The sequence below is a fragment of the Colobus angolensis genome, unplaced genomic scaffold (genome assembly GCF_000951035.1).
Source record: "Colobus angolensis palliatus isolate OR3802 unplaced genomic scaffold, Cang.pa_1.0 Scaffold57, whole genome shotgun sequence".
Lineage (NCBI taxonomy): Eukaryota > Metazoa > Chordata > Mammalia > Primates > Cercopithecidae > Colobus > Colobus angolensis.
In genome coordinates, this window is record NW_012119265.1 from 6015331 (window position 1) to 6036855 (window position 21525).

The 21525-nt window shown below is 38.9% G+C and overlaps 1 protein-coding gene and 1 pseudogene across 2 annotated transcripts in view; one reads left to right on the top strand and one right to left on the bottom strand.

The window, feature by feature from the left end:
• The window catches only part of SLC35F4 (solute carrier family 35, member F4), a 293301-nt gene that overhangs the window by 45099 nt on the left and 226677 nt on the right, over positions 1–21525 (bottom strand). The window lies entirely within an intron of this gene.
• Positions 19046–19821, top strand: LOC105526071 (annotated as a pseudogene).

Consider the following 21525-nt stretch of genomic DNA (forward strand, 5'->3'; position numbering starts at 1 on the left):
CTTATTTAGAGATAACACCTTTACAGAGGTGATCAAATGAAAATGAGGTCATTAAAGTGGGCCTTAATTCCATATGACCAGCATCCTTCTAAAAAGGGAGAATTTGGGCACACACGCTCATGGGGAGAACACCATGTAAAGATGAAGCCAGAGAAAGAATGGATGCTTTTATAAGCCAAGGAATGCCAAAGATTGCCAAAAAACCACTAGAAGCTATGGGGGAGGTGGTGGAACAGACTGCCTCCCACAGGCCTCAGAAGAAAGCAACCCTGTGGATACCTTGACCTTGGACTTCCAGCCTTTGGAACTATGAGACAAACTATTTCTGTTGTTTCAACCACCGTGTTTGTGGAACTTTGTTACAGCAGCCCTAGCAAACTCATACAGGAGGGGATATCACCCAGAAGGAAAATGTTGACTGAGAACTGCAGATAACAAGGACTGAGACTCAAGAAACCCAGTAATTAAAAGGATATGAACGTATTAAAAAAAAAAAAAAAGCAGCCCAAAAGATAAGAAAAAAACCCAGGAAATTATAACAATACAGAAATCAAAGGAAGAGAATGGGAGAAGGTGGCTATGGTACAAGTGTGACTTTAGCGACATGACAGTCATTGCTGACTTTGGAAAGAGCACTGTTGGTGGAGTAGCAGGGGCAAAAGCCAGACTGGCCTTTATTGAGAAACAAGTGGGGGATGAGAAAGTGCATGCAGGAAGTATAGACAGGACACAAATGCAAAGATCAGGGAAACACTTTTCCATGCAGAGATTTTGAAAACACAGAAATTGTGTTAATTTAAGGAGTCGATAAACCATCTCAAATCTGTTATGTAGGAGGTGGGGACGGACATGTATGCAGATGGATGGATGGATGGATGGATGGGAGAAAAGATGGCATATGGAAGATTCAGATAATTCAGGGTACTTTTATCAGAAAAAAATAACCTTTTATTCACAGTACAAAAGATTTATAAAAATCAGGCATGGTTTTGTAATTTAACAGAAGAAAATGTAAAGCTTTCATTAAGCTCCTGGAAATCTTGCTACCCTGAGTTCAGGGAAACTGGTTTGGCATGTTTATCACCTCTCTGCTCCCATGATTGTTGCAAATGTTTAATCAAAATCCCCACCATAAGGGTCATTTCTTAGCCAGAGATGAGGAAAAAATGATATTAAAGTATTTGTTCTGTTCCTTTGGTAAGCAAAGGAGAGTAAGTCACCTCCCAGGAGTACCATATTCACCCATGTGAGGCGAATTATGGCAGCTATGCAAGTATTAGAATGCTTAATGTGCTGTTGCTGACAGTTGAGCATAGAATATTTAAAATGTTTCTTGTAGAGGCAGCTCTTGTAGTTTGTTATGCATGCTCTCCTCTCAAAATCCTAAATTTATCTGATAGAGTGAAAGATAATTCTTCTGATGTTCACACTGTCTGGAAGATGACTTACATTTACTACATGGGCTTTAGAATAAGGTAAAAATGCTGCTGGCATTACCTTCTAAACATTTCTTGAATCTATCTCCTTTTGCCATCCTTACCCCCCCACTTGCCCACATGAGGCCCTTGCTGGCTATTCGTGAATGACTGGCTGCCACATGCTTCCAGCCTCCAGGACTGTAGAGAGGAGCTGCCATGTGAGGATAGAAGTTATCCAATTATCAGAGAAAAACTCTAGGGGAACTTTGACCCACACATCTATAGCCTAGAGGATAATTTTCTTTGTCACTGTTTGTTTTGGCTAGAGGAGATTTGGCAACACTTATTCATTCATTCATAAGGATTTATTGAGGAGTCTCTATGTTCCAGACATTGAACTAGACCATAAGACTAAGTTTCTGCCTCAGTTCACACTATATTAGGGAAAAGAGACTGGAAAACAGGTAAATGATAACCCAACACAAAATGTGCTAATATAATGACCAATTCTGGGATTAATAAAAATGAGAATCTGCAGGACTCTGAGCCTGGAGGGTGTGAGAAACTGGAAGAGCCCAGAAGTAAGAACAACTCTTACAGGGCAACTGCTTCTTGGGAAACAGGTCAAAACCAGCAGGAAAACAGCCTGATGACTGCTTGGGGTCTGTGAAGGCAACAATACCATCTGGACTCAATAATGGTGAAGCTAAGCCTTAATGAGGTTCAATTTGGGCTGTAAGACAAACTTTGGTTTTTCAACTTTAAAAACTCTATAACCACAGAACCTAACCCATCGGTTTCTCTCAGTTCAGAATTCACTTTGTCTCACAACTTTATTTTTCCTTGTTAATATATGAGCCAAACGTTGTAGGAGCATGGAAGACCATGCTATACATGCTTGTGTCTCCAACATCAATGCCTGGCACAGAAAACCTGGGGTGGAAGATCCTCCTGTAGAGAAGAAATGGAGAGTGAGTCTGGTGATGATCTCACTCATGCATCTGACAAATATTTACTGAGTGTATTTACTGAGTATCTCCTATGTGCCAGGCACTGTGATAGGTACCATGCAGACCCGAATTGATAAAACAGACATGGTTTCAGTCTTTGTAAGTTTAAAGTAAGTGAAAAAACACATAAACGTATGGATAGAGCATGTGTAAGCAAATACATCAGCCAATAATGACAAGTTCTAAGTTCTGTGAAGAACGCAAGAGTGAGTAGTGATAGGTAAAAGCAGAGTGGTGTCTAGTTACATAAGGTCATGCAGGGACACTTCTCTGAGGAGATTATGGGCAAACTGGGACTTAAAGGCTGAGGCATAAACAGAGGAAAGGGAGATTCAGGAAACAGAAACTGCACATGCAAAGACCCTGTGGTGGGGAGAGTTTGGTGTGTTCTAGCAAGTAAATGCAGGCCGGTATAGTGTAGACAGAGTTCAGTAGACAAAGGAGAGAAGAATATAAGGTTTAAAATGAGACAGAAGCCAGATCTGTTTTGAGGTGGGATATCCAGGTACAAATCCCAACCAGGTAGCTGGAGAAATCTAACAAGGGTCTGGGTGAAGAAAACAGGGTTGGTCATACGAAGCTGGGTGTATTCCCATGTAAGAGACAATGGAAGGCAGGGTAAGAAATAAACTCTCTAAAGCTGTGAGTGTAGAGAAGATGCCTGCAGGTCCAGGATGAACAGCCCGGGGAACAGTCCTGGGAAATGCTGTTCTCAAGGGGTGGAAGAAGTTGAGGCCAGCAAACAAAATAGTGTAGTCGTCAAAGGCAAAATCAGAGTCATAGAGCTGGGATATCTAAGAGAAGAGTTAAACAAAAAAAAAAAAAAAAAAAAAAAAAGGAGTTACTGTTTAATCACTTCCACGACTGCCAACAAGACAAGGAGATTGAAAGTGAAAGAAATGCCCATTTGCTATGGCAATAAGGACCTCCCAGGTGATTAATGAAAGTAGTTTCAGTAGAGAGGGGGTGAAGGAGGTGGAAGGAAGAGGAATGGAGGCAGGGGCTTGAGGAACTGAAAGGTAAATAACATCAAAGTCGAGTGAAGTTAGTCAAGAAATGTGGGAGAGTTCCAGTTAGGTGAAGTAACTTGGCCTCCCTCCCACTGTAAACAAAATAAAACTGGACAAAGCATATGAGGCAACTGAGCTCAGGTACTGGTCACTGTGCAGTGCAACAGTGCAGTCCCTAAGATCTTACAAGGTCAGCCTCATAATCTCCAGCTTTTCCTTGAGACAACATCTCAAGTGACACAGTGACAATGTCCTCACTGTGTTGCAGAAAGCTGGAGTCTGAGGTACTACCACTGAGTAGAGGAGGCAGAGATCAAAGTTGGAGGCCAGATGCAGTGGTTCACACCTATAATCCCAGTAACTTTGGAGGCTGAGGCAGGAAGACCACTTGAACCCAGGAGTTCGAGGCTGCAGTAAGCTATGATTGTGCCACTGCCCTCCAGCCTGGGCAACAGAGCGAGATCCCATCTCTACAAAACAAAAAGTTTAGGGAAAGAGCTGGCATTAGTGGGGCTGTCAGAGAGGAGGGAGCTGTAACTTCCCAGGCTATTACAAGTTAGTCTCAAGTCTCACGCCTGCCTTTTTCTCTAGCCTGGTTGATGACCGCTTCTCCCTACCCAGCATGTTGGGCCAACATTCTATGAACTCATATTCAAGCTTCAAGACTCAGTTCAAGTGTCACTTACCCATAGGGTCATTCCTTGGCCATTTTCCCTCCTCTGTGCACACTGCACTTACCTAACTACACCATATTCTACCGTAATTTCTGGTTTATTCATTTTTCTTCCTGGCTGTGAGCTTCTTAATAGTCAGAGCTCTGTCTTAGCTATTTCTTATATCTCCAGTATTGGCACTTAGTAGCTTTTCATGAGCATTTGTTGAGCTCTCTGACCCTTGGGGAGAAACTAAAGATAACATCTAATTATGCTCTACTGTGTTCAATAACTTTAATGTGCATATGTCTTATCTCCAACTACGCATGCTCAAGAAATATTTAAGTGACTAAATGAATAAATGAACAAGAGTAGCAATACCGTAATTAAGGACAAGGACCAATTTTGAATCTCTTATGCCTCCATGAAAGAATGTTGGGCACACACTAAATATTCAACAAATACTTGAGAAATTGGGTAATTAGCAGGAAAGTCAATAAACTCCAGATGCATCAAGAGCTGCCTCACATTTGCATCTTTGAGATGTGAGCATGGGATGGAGACTGTGCTGATGATAACTTTTAGATCTTTCATGAGCACCGCATGCCATTAACTCTGAGCTATCATATTTAAGATCTGGGCAGCAGGGGTTGGGTTGTTTTGGAGTCCCTGCTTCTCTGTCTTATGGGATAGTTGAGAACAACTGCTTACTATCTTGGGAAGCTGCCTGAGTTTCCTCCTTCTGGATGGAAACCATTAATAAACATGCTGAGTTGGTCTGATTAGCAGGTGCATGGAATAGATTTAGCTCTCAAGCCTTTTAAGCAAATCTTACTAGAGCATTTATATAATTTATTGTGTGTCTGACTCCATCAGGGGTTTAGATCAAAGTGAAATATCTGAGGTTTGATGTTGATAAAGGAGAAGTCTTACTGATGGCAAAAGGACAGCCTGTCATACACTCCCCTGAGAAGATGGCAGTCTGTGCTCCTATGTTCCCTGTCCTCCCCCAACAATGGGCCACTCACAGTCAAAAACATTAGTCACCCTATCCTCCTGGAGTCCCAGTTGTTCCAACGATACTATGCAATTTCTTAGTAATTTGGGATAGCATTCTCTAAGAGGTATTTCTAAGGCAGCAATAGTCCGAGCAAACATTTTTCTACCTGAGATTCAGCACAAATTTCTATTTTTCCCAGAAGCTTCTGATATATAGCTTCCAAAGACTTTTGAAAATACAGCTTAACTTCCTGCATAGTCTCCTTAGAGCATAATTACTGCACCACAGCACAGGTGAAAGAGCCCAGACTTGGGAGTCAGGTGACCTGGAAGAGAAAGACAGCTCTGCCTCCCACTAGGATTGTGCTCTTGAGCAAGCTGTCTTTCCTCTCAAAGCCTCAGTTTCTTTATTGGCAAGGAGGAAATTAACATCTACCTAGTAAAGTTGTAAGGAGTAGATGATGTAATGTATCTTTGTGTTATTATGTATTTTATGTGCAGAACATTATAATCCCTGTATTGGTGCCTTTTTACCTAGAAGGCTCTCAAAAAATATTTACTGACTGAATTTTACGTAAACTCAGAGCATATACCATAGGCATTTTCTGACTTATAAACTGGGTTTTTCCAGCTCTAGATGCATTTCCCCACATAAACAAAGTTATAAATTGTGGTTTGGCTGCAGATTGGTACTAACATCCCATTATTGCTAAAATACTGTATACTGGCAGTGGGGAAACACATAAAATAAAACCAGTCATTAAGTAAAACAAGAAAATATTGAATAAAAATGGTTTCATATTTATTTTGAGAGCGGTTGAGGAAAAGCAGATTTAATTTAAGGAGGAAGAAAAAGTTGTCGATAATTACTGGAGGGGATCTTCAGGGAAATTTCTGTGTATTTCCAAAAACTCTCAGTGTTGGTGCCCTGGATATTTATTCTGTTTAATTTCCCTTAAATCCTAGAACAGACTTCTTTGGTACAGGTTACCCATTAACATCAATTTTTGTCATCAACAATGACAAATATTTCTTTAAGCTGATACATGGTGAGGTTTCATGAGTAAAGTTATTTCTCAAAGAATAAGAAACAGACAAAAAGGACCAACAAATGACAGAATTTTTAATAATAACTAAGAACAAATTGAAAAAGAATTGGAAGTAAAAAGTCTTAAAAAGGAGGTGTGTGTGTGCATGTGACTATTCCCCCTCAGGCAACTGTTTTAATGAAGAGCCCTGCTGTCACAGTAGAGGGAAATGGCAGATGAGTTCTAGATCTCTGACAGGGCAACAGGGAGTGGTGGGTATGAGGTTTCAAACCAGACAGCTCCTCACAATGACTTCTGGGTGGCAGGTCAGCCATCGAGAGAACTTGGTTCCTGTTCTAAACAAGTGCATATGAGGGGTTTGTAAGACAACATGTAAGGAGAAAGCTGTGTGACCTTGGGGTGACCATGGGATGTCACTTAAACTTTTTAGATTTGAGTGGTCTCATCCATAAAATAAGAGGGTGGGACCGGAAATGCTATGAAAATTTCACTTAAGCTTTTCAGATTTGAGTGTTCTCATCCATCAAATAAGGTAGGGCCAGAAATTCTATGAAAATTTCAGTCTAAACTTTTAAAATTTTATGAGGACCTTGTGACTTAATACCAGGTAGGGTGCTCTTTCTAGCTAAGTACAAATTAAAATCCTAAGCTTTGTGAAGCCAATATGATTCTTCACTCTCACCTGCTTTAAAATGTGTCTTTCCTAAGCATCACCATGACAATTGAAAACTTTTCACTAAGAAAAGATTTCTCAGAATTATTCCTAGGCACAGGGCAAGACATTTCCAGGAAATATTAATGCATTTGGAACCTTCCCTAGAGCAAAACATCTTAGTGAGAACCCCTGAAAGAACAAGAAACAAACACTTTCCTTTCTTTTTTTTTAAACCGCGCACTTCATTTTTTCATTGTTAACTGCTGCTTTAAAGAGTGTATTTTCCAAGAGATACTTCAATAGGTTATGTGATAAATTAAATTTATGTACTAGCTTTTACCAAAGGACATAGTTTAAAAAAATCCATGGCCCACAATGTAAAATTGATCATCTTTACAAAACAATATTATGAGATTTTTAGAACCTCAGTTCTGCATATAGATGGGATAGAGGATTAGACTTGGAGCTTTTCTGACATTTTCTTTAAAAAAAAAAAAAACTGCTCATAATCTTTATTGTTAACTACTGCTTTAAGAAGTGTATTTTTAAGAGAAATTTCAGTAAGTTATGTGATAAATTAAACTTATGTACTGGCTTTTACCAAAGGATATAGTTTTAAAAATCCATGGCATGCAATGTGAAATTGATCATCTTTACAAAACAATATTATGAGGCTTTTAGAACCTCAGCCGTGCATATAGATGGGATAGAGGGTTAGATTTGGAGCTTTGCCTGAAAAGAACCTTATACCAAATATTAGGATTCCCAGGGCTCAGTGACTGGTTTAACTACCCTTAACTGAGCACCTGACCCTAAGATATTTCTTTTGTTAAGTATCTCTTGATTTTCTACATTTAAAATTGGAAAATAACTACCATTTCTTTATACAAGCTCCTATTGCTATTCTCTTATGTTTTTATTGTGGCAAACTGTACATAACATAAAATTTATCATTTTAACTTTTTTAAGTGTAAAGTCCAGTTGAATTAAGTACATTCATATGGTTGTTCAACCATCACCAACATCTATCTCCAGAACTTTTTCAGCTTCTCCAACTTGAAACTTCATACCTATTCTCTTATTTTAATAGTACTTTTCTTGATCCACTTAGAGAACATCAACCAACAGAATTCTCATAACATATACTACCTTAGTGTGGTAGTAAGGGTATAATTTTCTAGAATTATGAAGGTGAAATTGACCCTTGCACATTGGCTTGTTTGATGTCAAATGTGCTACAAGACTTATATGTTAAATTGCGATGATTAACTGCCCCCTTGGGTTACAATCAAAGGTGTGAATGTTTGAACTCTGTGATGTACATGCTCCCCTAGTAAAAAGGACAAGAGGATCCTTGCCCCTCTCAGTGAAAAATACTGAGCATCCCCTAAAAAGACTGACAAAGTTAAATATCTCCTGAAGACCAGCCTTCTAGGGAAGTGGATGAATCGGGTGGGCTGGTTGGGTCTTTCCAGCGCATTTGAGATTTTCTCCAGGCTCTACCTCTTTACTGTCTGGTGCCTCGTCACTGCCTATTTACTTTGAATTCCACTCTTTTTTGTCTATTCCCTTTACTTGTTGCTTTGGATCATCCTTGCTTCCCTGCCTCTCCTTGCCCATATATGTTAAGGGGTCCCTTACCCTTCAACCACAGCCTCACCTTCATCTTAAATAAGGACTAAGTTCCCTTTTGCTCATCCCTTGGCATTGTGGGTTAGCCTCCTTCACTCTTCTCCTGGCTATAGCTGACTAAACCTTTGCCCCTCTTCTTCCTCACCCCATCCCCTTTCTCAAGCAAGTCATCCTTCCTCTCAATCAGAGCCACAGACACTGCATTATACATTATGAAAATGTGGTTTTCTGTTTTGCAAAAACAGCGTGAATGTTAAGTCAGATAATTTGACTGAGCCTTAGCTTTCGGATGATGATTTATAGGTTAGACTCTTTCCCATTCATAGGGAAACCCCATATTGGAAATCTGAGCTCAGCCTAACTGTACTTATTCTTAAAAAGAAAAAAAAAAATGACAGAGCTTCCTAATCAGAGATACCTTTATATACATTACACTCATTTGTTTATTCACTCACCCAAGAAACATTACTCAATACCCTGCACGTACTAGGAACTATCTTAGGTGCTCGTAAAATAGCTGTGAATAATGACGACCCTCACCTCACAGGGTTTAGACTTTAGGGAAATACAGACCAGAAAATAGGCAGTTGCAATAGTATGGATAAGCAGTGTGCTAGGAGTGGTAGAGTGGGTCTGTATGAGCCATAGCAGAGGCATTTAACCAGGCTGGGGGCACAAGCAAGTTTTCCTAGGGAAGTGAAATCTAAGCAGGAACCCAGAGGAGGAGTTAGCCAAGCAATTAATAGGGAACCTGGGACATTCTGAATGCCATTTACAGGTCATGATAGTTTAGCTTTTAGTTTTGTTTTTCAAAAATTAACTGTTTCTGTTATTCAAAGAAGAAAATAAACTCTGACCTGATATGTAGGCAACAGAAGGGACTTTAAAGATGCCATCTAAATTCAGTAGAGTCGGTTTGTTCTTGGGTTAAGTAATGATGGTGTCTTATGATGACAGTTGTTTTCTTTTTGCATTTCAGTAATAAAATCATATCAAGTGGGATCCAAGAGAAGATTTTAAAACTAGCCCTAAGTGTTTCTATCTGACATTTAGGATATATTATTAGTATATGAGTAAAACAAATTGATCACATGACCAAGATTTTAAAATAAAATGTGAAAAGACCTTGTATGTATATTTGACATAAAGAATCCAGTCATCATGGCAGCTTACTGGCCAGATGTTCGAATAGGAACAGCTCTGGTCTGCAGCTCCCAGGGAGATCGACGCAGAACACAGGTGATTTCTGCATTTCCAACTGAGGTACCCGGTTCATCTCATGGACTGGTTGGACAGTGGGTGCAGCCCACGGAGGGTGAGCTGAAGCAAGATGGAGTGCTGCCTCACCCAGGAAGCAGAAGGGGTCAGGGGATTTTCCTCCCCTACCCAAGGGAAGCTGGGAGGAACTGTACCGTGAGGAATGGTGCACTCCTGGCCAGATACTGCGTTTTTTCCATGGTCTTCACAACCCATAGACGAGATTCCCTCTGGTGTCTATACTACCAGGGCCCTGGATTTCAAGCACAAAACTGGGCGGCCACTTGGGCAGACACGAAGCTAGCTGAAGGAGTTTTTCATTCATACCCCAGGGGCACCTGGAATGCCAGTGAGACAGAACCACTCACTGCCCTGGAAAGGGGGCTAAGGCCAGGGAGCCAGGTGGTCTGGCTTGGCAGGTCCCACCCCCATAGAGCCCAGCAAGCTAAGATCCACTGGCTTGAAATTCTGGCTGCCAGCACAGCAGTCTGAGGTGCACCTGGGATGCTTGAGCTTGGTGGGGGGAGGGGCATCCGCCCTTGCTGAGGCTTGAGTAGGTGGTTTTACTCTCACAGTGTAAACAAAGCTGCTGGGAAGTTCATTCCAACTGGGTGGAGCCCACCACAGCTCAGCAAGGCTGCTGTGGCCACATTGCCTCTCTAGATTCCTCCTCTCTGGGCAGGGCATCACTGAAAAAAAGGCAGCAGCTTCAGTCAGGGACTTAAATATAAAACCCCCATCTCCCTGGGACAGAGAACCTAGGGAAAGGAGCAGCTGTGGGTGCAGCATCAGCAGACTTAAACCTCCCTGCCTGACAACTCTGAAGAGAGCAGCCGATCTCCCAGCACAGCATTTGAGCTCTGCTAAGGGTCAGACTGCCTCCTCAAGTGGGTCCCTGACCCCATGTATCCTGACTGGAAGACACCTCCCAGTAGGGGCCGACTGACACCTCATACAGGAGAGCTCTAGCTGGCATCTGGTGGGTGGCTCTCTGGGACAAAGATTCTAGAGAAAGGAACAGGCAGCAATCTTTTCTGTTCTGCAGCCTCCACTGGTGATACCTAGGCGAACAAGGTCTGGAGTGGACCTCCAACAAACTTCAGCAGACCTGCAGAAGAGGGGCCTGATTGTTAGAAGGAAAACTAACAAACAGAAAGCAATAGCATCAACATCAACAAAAAGGATGTCCACTCAGAGACCCCATGCCAACGTCACCAACATCAGAGACCAAAGACAGATAAATCCATGAAGATGGGGAGAAACCAGCGCAAAAAGGCTAAAAATTCCAAAAACCAGAATGCCTCTTCTTCTCCAAAGGATCACAACTCCTCACCAGCAAGGGAACAAAACTAGATGTAGAATGAGTTTGGCAAATTGACAGAAGTAGGCTTCAGAAGGTGGGTAATAACAAACCTCCTCCGCGCTAAAGGAGAATGTTCTAACCCAATGCAAGGAAGCCAAGAACGCTGAAAAAAACGTTAGACAAATTGCTAACTAGAATAACCAGTTTAGAGAAGAACATATATAACCTGATGGAGCTGAAAAACACAGCACAAGAATTTCGTGAAACATAAAGTATCAACAGCCAAATCGATAAAGCAGAAGAACAGATATCAGAGACTGAAGATCAACTCAATGAAATAAAGCAAGAAGACAAGATTAGTGAAAAAAGAATGAAAAAAAAAAACGAAAAAAGTCTCCAAGAAATATGTGACTATGTGAAAAGACCAAATCTACATTTGATTGGTGTACCTGAAACTGATGAGGAGAATGGAACCAAGTTGGAAAACACTCTTCAGGATATTATCCAGGAGAACTTCCCCAACCTAGCAAGACAGGCCAACATTCAAATTCAGGGAATACAGACAACACCATAAAGGTACTCCTTGAGAAAAACAGCCCCAAGACATGATTGTCAGATTCACCACGGTTGAAATGAAGGAAAAAATGTTAAGGGCAGCCAGAGAGAAAGGTCGGATTACACACAAAGGGAAGCCCATGAGACTAACAGCAAATCTCTCAGCAGAAACCCTACAAGCCAGAAGAGGGTAGGGGCCAATATTCAATATTCTTAAAGAGAAGAATTTTCAACCCAGAATTTCATATCCAGCCAAACTAAGCTTCACAAGTGAAGGAGAAATAAAATCCTTTACAGACCAGCAAATGCTGAGAGATTTTGTCACCACCAGGCCTGCCTTACAAGAGCTCCTGAAGGAAGCACTAAACCTGGAAAGGAAAAACCAGTACCCGCCACTGAAAAAATGCACCAAATTATAAAGACCATCGACACTATAAAGAAACTGCATCAACTAGCAGGCAAAATAACTAGCTAACATCATATGACAGGATCAAATTCACACATAACAATATTAACCTTAAATGAAAATGGGCTAAATGCACCAATTAAAAGACACAGACTGGCAAATTGGATAAAGAGTCAAGACTTATCAGTGTGCTATATTCAAGAGGCACATGTCACCTGCAGGTCACACACAGGCTCAAACATAAGGGAGAATATTTAACAAGCAAATGGAAAGCAAAAAACAAAAAACAAAAAAAAAACCGGGGTTGCAATCCTAGTATCTGAAAAACCCCAGATTTTAAACCAACAAAGATCAAAAAGGACTAAGAAGGGCATTACATAATGGTAAAGGGATCAATGCAACAAGAAGAGCTAAATATCCTAAATACATATATACCCAATACAGGAACACTCAGATTCATAAAGCAAGTTCTTACAGACCTACAAAGAGAATTAGACTCCCACACAATAATAGTGGAATACTTTAACAGCCCACTGTCAATATTAGACAGATCAGCGAGAAAGAAAATTAACAAGGATATCCAGGACTTGAACTCAGCTCTAGACCAAGTGGACCTAATTGACATCTATAGATCTCTCTACCCCAAATTAACAGAATATACGTTCTTCTCAGCACCACATCATACTTATTCTAAAATTGATCACATAATTGGAAGTAAAACACTCCTCAGCAAATACAAAAGAATGGAAATCATAACACTGTCTCAGACCACAGTGCAATCAAATTAGAACTCTGGATTAAGAAACATACTCAAAACCTCACAACTACATGGAAACTGAACAACCTGCCATAAATGACTACTTGGTAAATAAAAAAATTAAGGAAGAAACAAAGATGTTCTTTGAAACCAGTGAGAACAAGTTACCACGTACCAGAATCTCTGGGACACACATAAAGCAGTGTGTAGAGGGAAATTTATAGCACTAAATACCCACAAGAGAAAGCTGGAAAGATCTAAATTCAACAGCCTAACATCACAATTAAAAGAACTAGAGAAGCAAGAGCAAATACATTCAAAAGCTAGCAGAAGACAAGAAATAACTAAGGTTAGAGCAGAACTGAAGATAGAGACACAGAAAACCCGTCAAAAAAATCAATGAATCCAGGAGTTGGTTTTTTGAAATGATCAACAAAATTGATAGACCAGTATCCAGACTAATAAAGAAGAAAAGAGAAGAGAATCAAATAGATACAATAAAAAATGATACAGGGGACATCACCACTGATCCCACAGAAATACAAACTACCATCAGAGAATAATATAAACACCTCTATACAAGTAAACTAGAAAATCTAGAAGAAGTGGATAAATTCCTGGACACATACACCCTCCCAAGAAAAAACCAGGAAGAAGTTGAACCCCTGAATAGACCAGTAATAACTTCTGAAATTGAGGCAGTAATTAATAGCCTACCAATCAAAAAAAGTCCAGGACCAGACGGATACACAGCTGAATTCTACCAGAGGTACAGAGAGGAGCTGGTACCATTCCTTCTGAAACTATTCCAAACAATAGAAAAAGAGGGATTCTTCCCTAAATCATTTTATGAGGCCAGCATCATCCTGATATCAAAACCTGGGGGAGACACTACAAAAAAGGAAAATTTCAGGCCAATATTCCTGATGAACATTGAAGTGAAAATCCTCAATAAAATACTGGCAAACTATATCCAGCAGAACATCAAAAAGTTTATCCACCATGTTCAAGTCGGCTTCATCTCTGGGATGCAAGATTGGTTCAACATATGCAAATCAATAAACGTAATCCAGCACATAAACAGAACCAATGACAAAAGCGACATGATTATCTCAATAGATGCAGAAAAGGCCTTCAACAAAATTCAACACACTCTCAATAAACTACGTATTGATGGAACATACCTCAAAATAATAAGACCTATTTATGACAAACTCACAGCCAATATCATACTGAATGGGCAAAAGCTAGAAGCATTCCCCTTGAAAACTGGTACAAGACAAGTATGCCCTCTCTCACCACTCCTATTCAACATAGTATTGGAAGTTGTGGCCAGGGCAGTTAGGCAAGAGAAAGAAATAAAGGGTATTCAAACAGAAAAAGAGGAAGTCAAATTGTCTCTGTTTGCAGATAACATGACTGTATATTTAGAAAACCCCATCATCTCAGCCCAAAATCTCCTTAAGCTGATAAACAACTTCAGCAAAGTCTCAGGATACAAAATCAACGTGCAAAAATCACAAGCATTCCTATATACCAAGAACAGACAGAGAGCCAAATCATGAGTGACCTCCCTTTCACAATTGCTACAAAGAGAAGAAAATACCTAGGAATATAACTTACAAGGGATGTGAAGGACCTCTTCAAGGAGAACTACAAACCGCTGCTCAAGGAAATATGAGAGGACACAAACAAATGCAAAAACATTCCATGCTCATGGATAGGAAGAATCATTATCATGAAAATGGCCATACTACCCCAAGTAATTCATAGATTCAATGCTATCCCTATCAAGCTACCACTGACTTTCTCGAAAGAATTGGAAAAAACTACCTTATATTTCATATGGAACCAAAAAAGAGCCCATATAGCCAAGACAATCCTAAGCAAAAGGAACAAAGCCGGAGGCATCACACTACCTGACTTCAAACGATACTACAAGGCTACAGTAACCAAACAGCATGGTACTTGTACCAAAACAGACATATAGACCAATGGAACAGAACGAGGCCTCAGAAATAACACCACACATCTACAGCCATCTGGTCTTTGACAAACCTGACTAAAACAAGCAATGGAGAAAGGATTCCCTATTTAATAAATGGTGTTGGGAAAACTGGCTAGCCATATGCAGAAAACTGAAACTGGATCCCTTCCTTACACCTTATACAAAAATTAACTCAAGATGGATTAAAGACTTAAATGTAAGACCTAAAACCAAAAAAACCCTAAAAGAAAACTTCTTAGGCAATACCATTCAGGACATGGGCGTGGGCAAAGACTTTATGACTAAAACACAAAAAGCAATGGCAACAAAAGCCAAAATTGACAAATGGGATCTTACTAAACTAAAGAGCTTCTGCACAGCCAAAGAAAATATCATCAGAGTGAACGGGCAACCTACAGAATGGGAAAAAGCTTGCAATCTATCCATCTGACAAAGGGCTAATATCCAGCATCTACAAAGAACTTAAACAAATTAACAATTAAAAAATCCCCATCAAAAAGTGGGTGAAGGATATGAACACACACTTCTCAAAAGAAGACATTTATGCAGCCAACAAACTACGAAAAAAAGCTCATCATCACTGGTCATTGGAGAAATGCAAATCAAAGCCACAATGAGATACCATATCATGCCAGTTAGAATGATGATCATTAAAAAGTCAGGAAACAACAGACGTTGGAGAGGATGTGGAGAAATAGGAACGATTTTACACTATTGGTAAGAGTGTAAATTAGTTCACCCATTGTGGAAGACAGTGTAGCGATTCCTCAAGGATCTAGAACTAGAAATATCATTTGACCCAGCAATCCCATTACTGGGTATAGGCCAAAAGGATTATAAATCATTCTACTATAAAGACACATGCACACGTATGTTTATTGCTGCACTGTTAACAATAGCAAAGACTTGGAACCAACCCAAATGCCCAATCAATGATAGGCTGGATAAAGAAAATGTGGCACATATACACCATGGAATACTAAGCAGCCATAAAAAAGGATCAGTTCATGTCATTTTCAGGGACATGGATGAAGTGGAAACCATCATTCTCAGCTAACTAACACAAGAACAGAAAATCAAACATCGCATGTTCTCATTCATAAGTGGGAGTATATGAGAACACATGAACACGGCAGGGGAACATCTCACACCCGGACCTGTTGTGGGGTAGGGGGCTAGGGGAGGAATACCATTAGGAGAAATACCTAATGTAAATGATGGATTGAGGGGTGCAGCAAACCACCATGGCACGTGTATAACTATGTAATAAACCTGCACGTTTTGCACATGTACCCCAGAACTTAAAGTATATTTTAAAAAGCAAACATAGCAATACTTTTATTGAGAAATAAATCTGTAAAATGACAAAAAAAAAAAAAATTCCAGTCATGTAGGAGGCACCAACAATGTCTTTTTTATACAACTCACAAATGGGAAGACGTATGTGCTCTGGTAGGAGTTCTTTACCTGGGATGCAGGGACATCTGGGGACTTCAGAAGGTCCCAAAACACTGTAAAACTATATCAAAAAATTATGTGTATGTGCATATTACTGTAGAGATGGTCCATAACTTAAATTGCATACTCAATGAGGAATCCATGTCCCCCAAAAGTTCACGAGCCAGAACTTGATAGCATACAATAATTGCTAAAAACTATTAGAGCTGGAAGGAACTTTAGAGAGTCTCTCATTTAAAATATCAGAAACTGAAGTATTCACTTGTGGATTGGGAAATGGAGGTACAATCCTCCATTTCTCAGGCAAGAACATCAAATGTGTTCTCAGGCAAGAACATCAAAGTGTAGCAGCACATAGTTTGGTTAACATAAAGCTAATTTAAAGAAGAAATTCAAAATGGTAATGACTGATAATTAGAGTGATATTTCTAAAGAGATATGTAGAGTTTTCCCTTTTGGAAAGCTTTTTTTAAGAAAAATCTGAGATATTATTTACTGTAGTTGAGTTCCTGGTTAAAGGGAAGAGACAATGTGGCATTGTAGCCCTCAAATGCTCCTACTTCTTCTCTTTCCTGGTCTATAGTAACTCCAATAAATGAAATTCACAAGTCTATCCAAGGGCAAAGGCAACATATGATCTTGTATATAAAGTTTACATTTTACATTTAAATTGTGTGTTTACTTTTTCAGCCTTGTCAACTAGAAGTAATGCAAGACTTCAGATCCTGTAACTTGTTTTAAGATGAACATAACATAAAGTCTCATTATTTGGGATGAAAGTATTTTATATTTTGTGATCATCTGGACAAAGCCCAGATTGGCATTTATCTCCGTAGTCTCAAAAATGGGTTTGGTAAATGTATTTAGAGTAGAGAAACAAGATTGAGGAAGAATGCTTAACCTGCCAGTCCCTGTTGCAAGCATTAATCTGTGTATCAAACACTAGTGGTTAATATGCTGTCTAGCAAAGACATTTATTCCTCAGACCGGGTCTAAACAAAACATTGTTAGCTAATTGCTTATGGAATTGTACTTACTTTAAATAATTCAACCACATTTTTAAAAAGAAGTATCATTTAGCTAAAAATTCACATAGCTATGCTGGGCTTTTGGCCTGATTGGTTTGTCTTATTATTATTCATCATAAAAGTCAGATGATCACAGCCTCTTAGATGAACCCAAGAAATAATATAGCAGAAACTACCTGACTATTCATTCTTGAATACAATATTCATAAAGCCACTTGCGGTAAAATTCTAATTTGTTCCTGCATTAAATAAAAATGTTATCAATTTAGAAAACCTGATGTTTAAACAAGTGAATTATAGTGTTTTTAAAAAAGAGAAATTTTAATCCTTCCTTTTTTTAATGCCTTCAATGTTTTAGTCTTTAAGATTGAATGTTAGTCAATGTCTCTGAGTCCAAAAGACTGACAATTTCATCCCAATGTTGCTGTTTTCCCCTTTATTCTTTAGAATTGGGCTCAGCCTCAGCTCAGTTGGAATGTCCATTAGGTTGATAAAGATCTCAATTCAGCTATGTAGAAAAATATACATTTTATTCAATTCCTTTTGTATCCCTTTATTTCCTCAAATGCTTGATTCTTCTATAGAATTCTTTCTTTATATCATTTCCTTGTCTATATACATTTTTGGAGAACAGCAGCTACATAAATTACTGAAATATTAGCAAAGTCAAAGACATGGAAACGTCTTAAACACAATAATTAGAGTTTGGGCTCCAAATAAACTACCTGATATGTAAATAAGTCAAATCAAGGCAACTTTAAAAAAATTTTCTCTTTTAGGGACTCTGAAAAATTTCCCTAAAGTAATTTTCATTTCAAAACTGCCAAGTGTACCAGCAAAAATCATAATTAGGCAACAGGTCACTTCAGTTGTATCTCATGGATTTCCCCTGAGAATAAACAGTGATGATAACAGTGAGCACAAGAAGCATAAAAACAGCCACATGGAGAAGGGCAAATGCCCAGGAAAACAACATTTACCATCGGATATAGGTGAGTTTTGTTCAGAGACATGGTCGGATGCTAAGGGCACCACTCTTGCAGAATGTTTCTTCATCTTTTGAAATGATTTGTCTTGTTCTCAGTGCTTCCTTTGCCTTTGTTTTGAGTGCCCTGTTCTGTAGCACACACTCTGCTGTGGCTGGTGTCTAGATGCACTTCTGCGAATGTTGCTGAAAGCTGCAAGGACTGGTTTGCTGTCTCCCTGGGAGACTATTTGCCCCACATTCAAACAATGTTTGACCTCCTCTAAAATTTTTTTTTAAAAAATCAATTGTGAGGCACAGTGGGAAACTGAAAAATGAAAGGAGAAATAAGACTGTTTTCCACTTAAAGTGCAGCAGAGTTGCTGGACTGAAGCATTGCCTTTCTAAAGATATATATAAATGTAAATGTGACTAAGGCACAGAATTTCCATGGTGCAACCAGAAGGAAGAACATACAATAATATCTTCCAGAAAAATGTTGAGTTCAGTGCACAAATCACATGAAAAGACTGTGATGTCACAGTATACACTGATTTTGATGAAGGGTGATTTAGTCGTGCCATATAGAAACTTCAAGGTTAAAATGTGTCCATAAATAGAAAAGAAACAGTTTTCTCATGGAATGGTCACAGAAATTAGCACTATATACGCATCAATGTATTCAAGATCAACACACATAGATCTGTATAGTTGCTAGATATGTGGGCACATAAGACAGGAACCCAGGAAGGAGGGACAGAGCTCAGGAGCATGAATGAGAGATTACAACTGTATGATTGTAGATGAGAAGTGGGAGTGGAGGATCGGCAGCTGGAGCTGCAGACGGTTTGCTGAGACTGTTAGTGCTCTAGGCTGACACTCACACCGCCGCCATGTCCTGCTGCCGGTATCCCTGAACACGTCTCTCTTCTTTGGGAACATGGCCAGTGACACCAGGTATGAAGATTTAGAGCATGAACTTGGTCATTATGGTCCTATAGTTGATGTGTATGTTTCGCTTGGTTTCTACATTCGCCGTCCAAGAGGATTTGCTTATGTTCAATTTGAGGATGTTTGTGATGGTGAAGACACTTTACATAATTGTGATAGCAAGTGGATTTGTGGATGGCAGATTAAAATAAAGTTTGCACTAAATCAGATGAAAGCCAAGGAAGGGAGGAATGTGTACAGTTCTTCATGCAATGATGATTATGACAGATACAGACATTCTAGAAGCCAAAGTTGTGAAAGAAGGAGATCAAGAAAGCAGTCTTCTGATTACAACTATAGAAGGTCGTATAGTCCTAGAAACAGTAGACCGACTGGAAGATCAACATAGCAGAAGCCATTCTGAATATGATAGATTCAAAACCGAAATCAATCTTTTTCAAGATCTAAATCCAATTCAAGATCACAATCCAAGTCCCAGCTCAAGGAAGAAATGAAGGTTGAATCACATTCTAGGTCTGCATCTCACACCACAACTAGAGGCACCTCGAAAATAGATTCCAAAACACATTATAAGTCTGGCTCAAGATATGAGAAGGAATTAGGGAAGAAAGAACCACCTAGATCCAAATCTCAGTCGAAGTCACAGTCTATGTCTCGGTCAAAATCTGTATCAAGCCTTGGACTAGTCCTGTGTTCACTGGCCACTGATAATATAAGCCATGATCATTTTTAGGCATGTATCATTCACTTATTCATAGTTTGGTTTACCTAAATTATCAGGAATACAGTGTTGCAATTATGATTACAAAGACACTTGTTAGTTTTCCCTGTACGAGGCAATGATCATAATCAAAATGATATGCTATTGAGAAGCCACTCTTAAGAGTCAAGTTTGTTTAATATTATAGGGTGCTACCAATTTGTGGTGTCTCTATATATTTTTGTAAAGATTCCCATTTTTTATGCTTGAAGTATTTGGTGAAAAGATGTGGTTGACCATAATTTGCAACATTATTTTATTACAAATAAACTTTCATATTTGTATTTGGTAGAATTGTTAACCTAGAAATGTAGCTTGCTAATAAGAATGACAGAAAAGTGAAGTCGTAGCTACAGTACAATACTGACTGCTCAGACACATTTAGGTTCAGGGCGGACATTTATGTCTTGTCAAGATATCTATACCCATGATAATTATTTATGATGAAGTGTGGATTAGTTCTTTTGTTAACCCCACTGTCTTAGGGAATTATGCCAACTGGGTTACGTAGTATTTTCAGGGAGACTGAGTTTTTGACTGAAATGTGGAGGCTTCACTGCTTTTTTCTGGTTCCTATGAAGATTTTGGAACATAGACAACATCACAAAAACTCACCTTAAAATGGCAAAAATAATTTTAAAGGGAAAAAATGTTCTTATATAGTTATTATAAAGTTTAAGGAGCACTGTTGATCATAATATTGCTTAGTTTTCTTACAGCTGTTGGAAGCAAGCTTTGTGTGTTCATAGTGTAAAAGAACTGAAATTTTGATGCTTACAGCATGGGCCTGTGCATTTCTATCAAAATTTGCCTGCCTCGTTATGAGGGAAGTTTGCTTTTCCCACCTCAGTTTATTTAATATGAGACAAGTTGAAAGACAACACTCATTCTAGGTGATTCTGTGGTACCATGAAATTTAAAGTAATTTTGGAAAGAGGATTAGTCAGTTTTAAGCAAGAGTCACATCTTCTGAGTTTTTGATTATCAGTGTGGTAACTGACTAAAAATGAAGAACTAATATCCTTAACCATTTGTAATTTCTAGTATTTCTCCGAAACATCATTTTGGGGACAAAAGTGACTTGACATGTCCAATCTCCATTTCTGAATAAAAAGCTAAAATTAAAAAAAATCTCAGATTGCTTGCTTACAGATATAAGTAAGAATTATCACAGAGAAACGATTCCTTTTAGAGGATTACTTTTTTCAATTTTGGTTGTAGTAATCTAGGCTTTGCCTACAAAGAACAAAACAATGGTTCTGAAATACTGTTGTGGAATGTGTTTAAAGGACTGATTCTAGAACCTTTGTATATTTGATAGTATTTCTAACTTTCATTTCTTTACTGTTTGCAGTCAGTGTTCATGTTCTGCTATGCAATCATTTATATGCATGTTTAATTTTTTTTTAGATTATCCTGGATGTATAAACAACAAAAAGCCTATTTAAAACTGTAGCAGTAGTTTGCAGTTCTAGCAAAGATGAAAGTTGTGGGGTTAAATTTTGTATTTTCTCTCTTATAGAAGCTTCTAGAATGGTATTTTTGTACATTCTTTTTAACAAATATTGTGTACAACCTTTAAAACATGAATGTCTGGATCAAAACAGGACCCAGCTTATTTTATGCTTGCTGTAAATTAAGCAAACATGCTA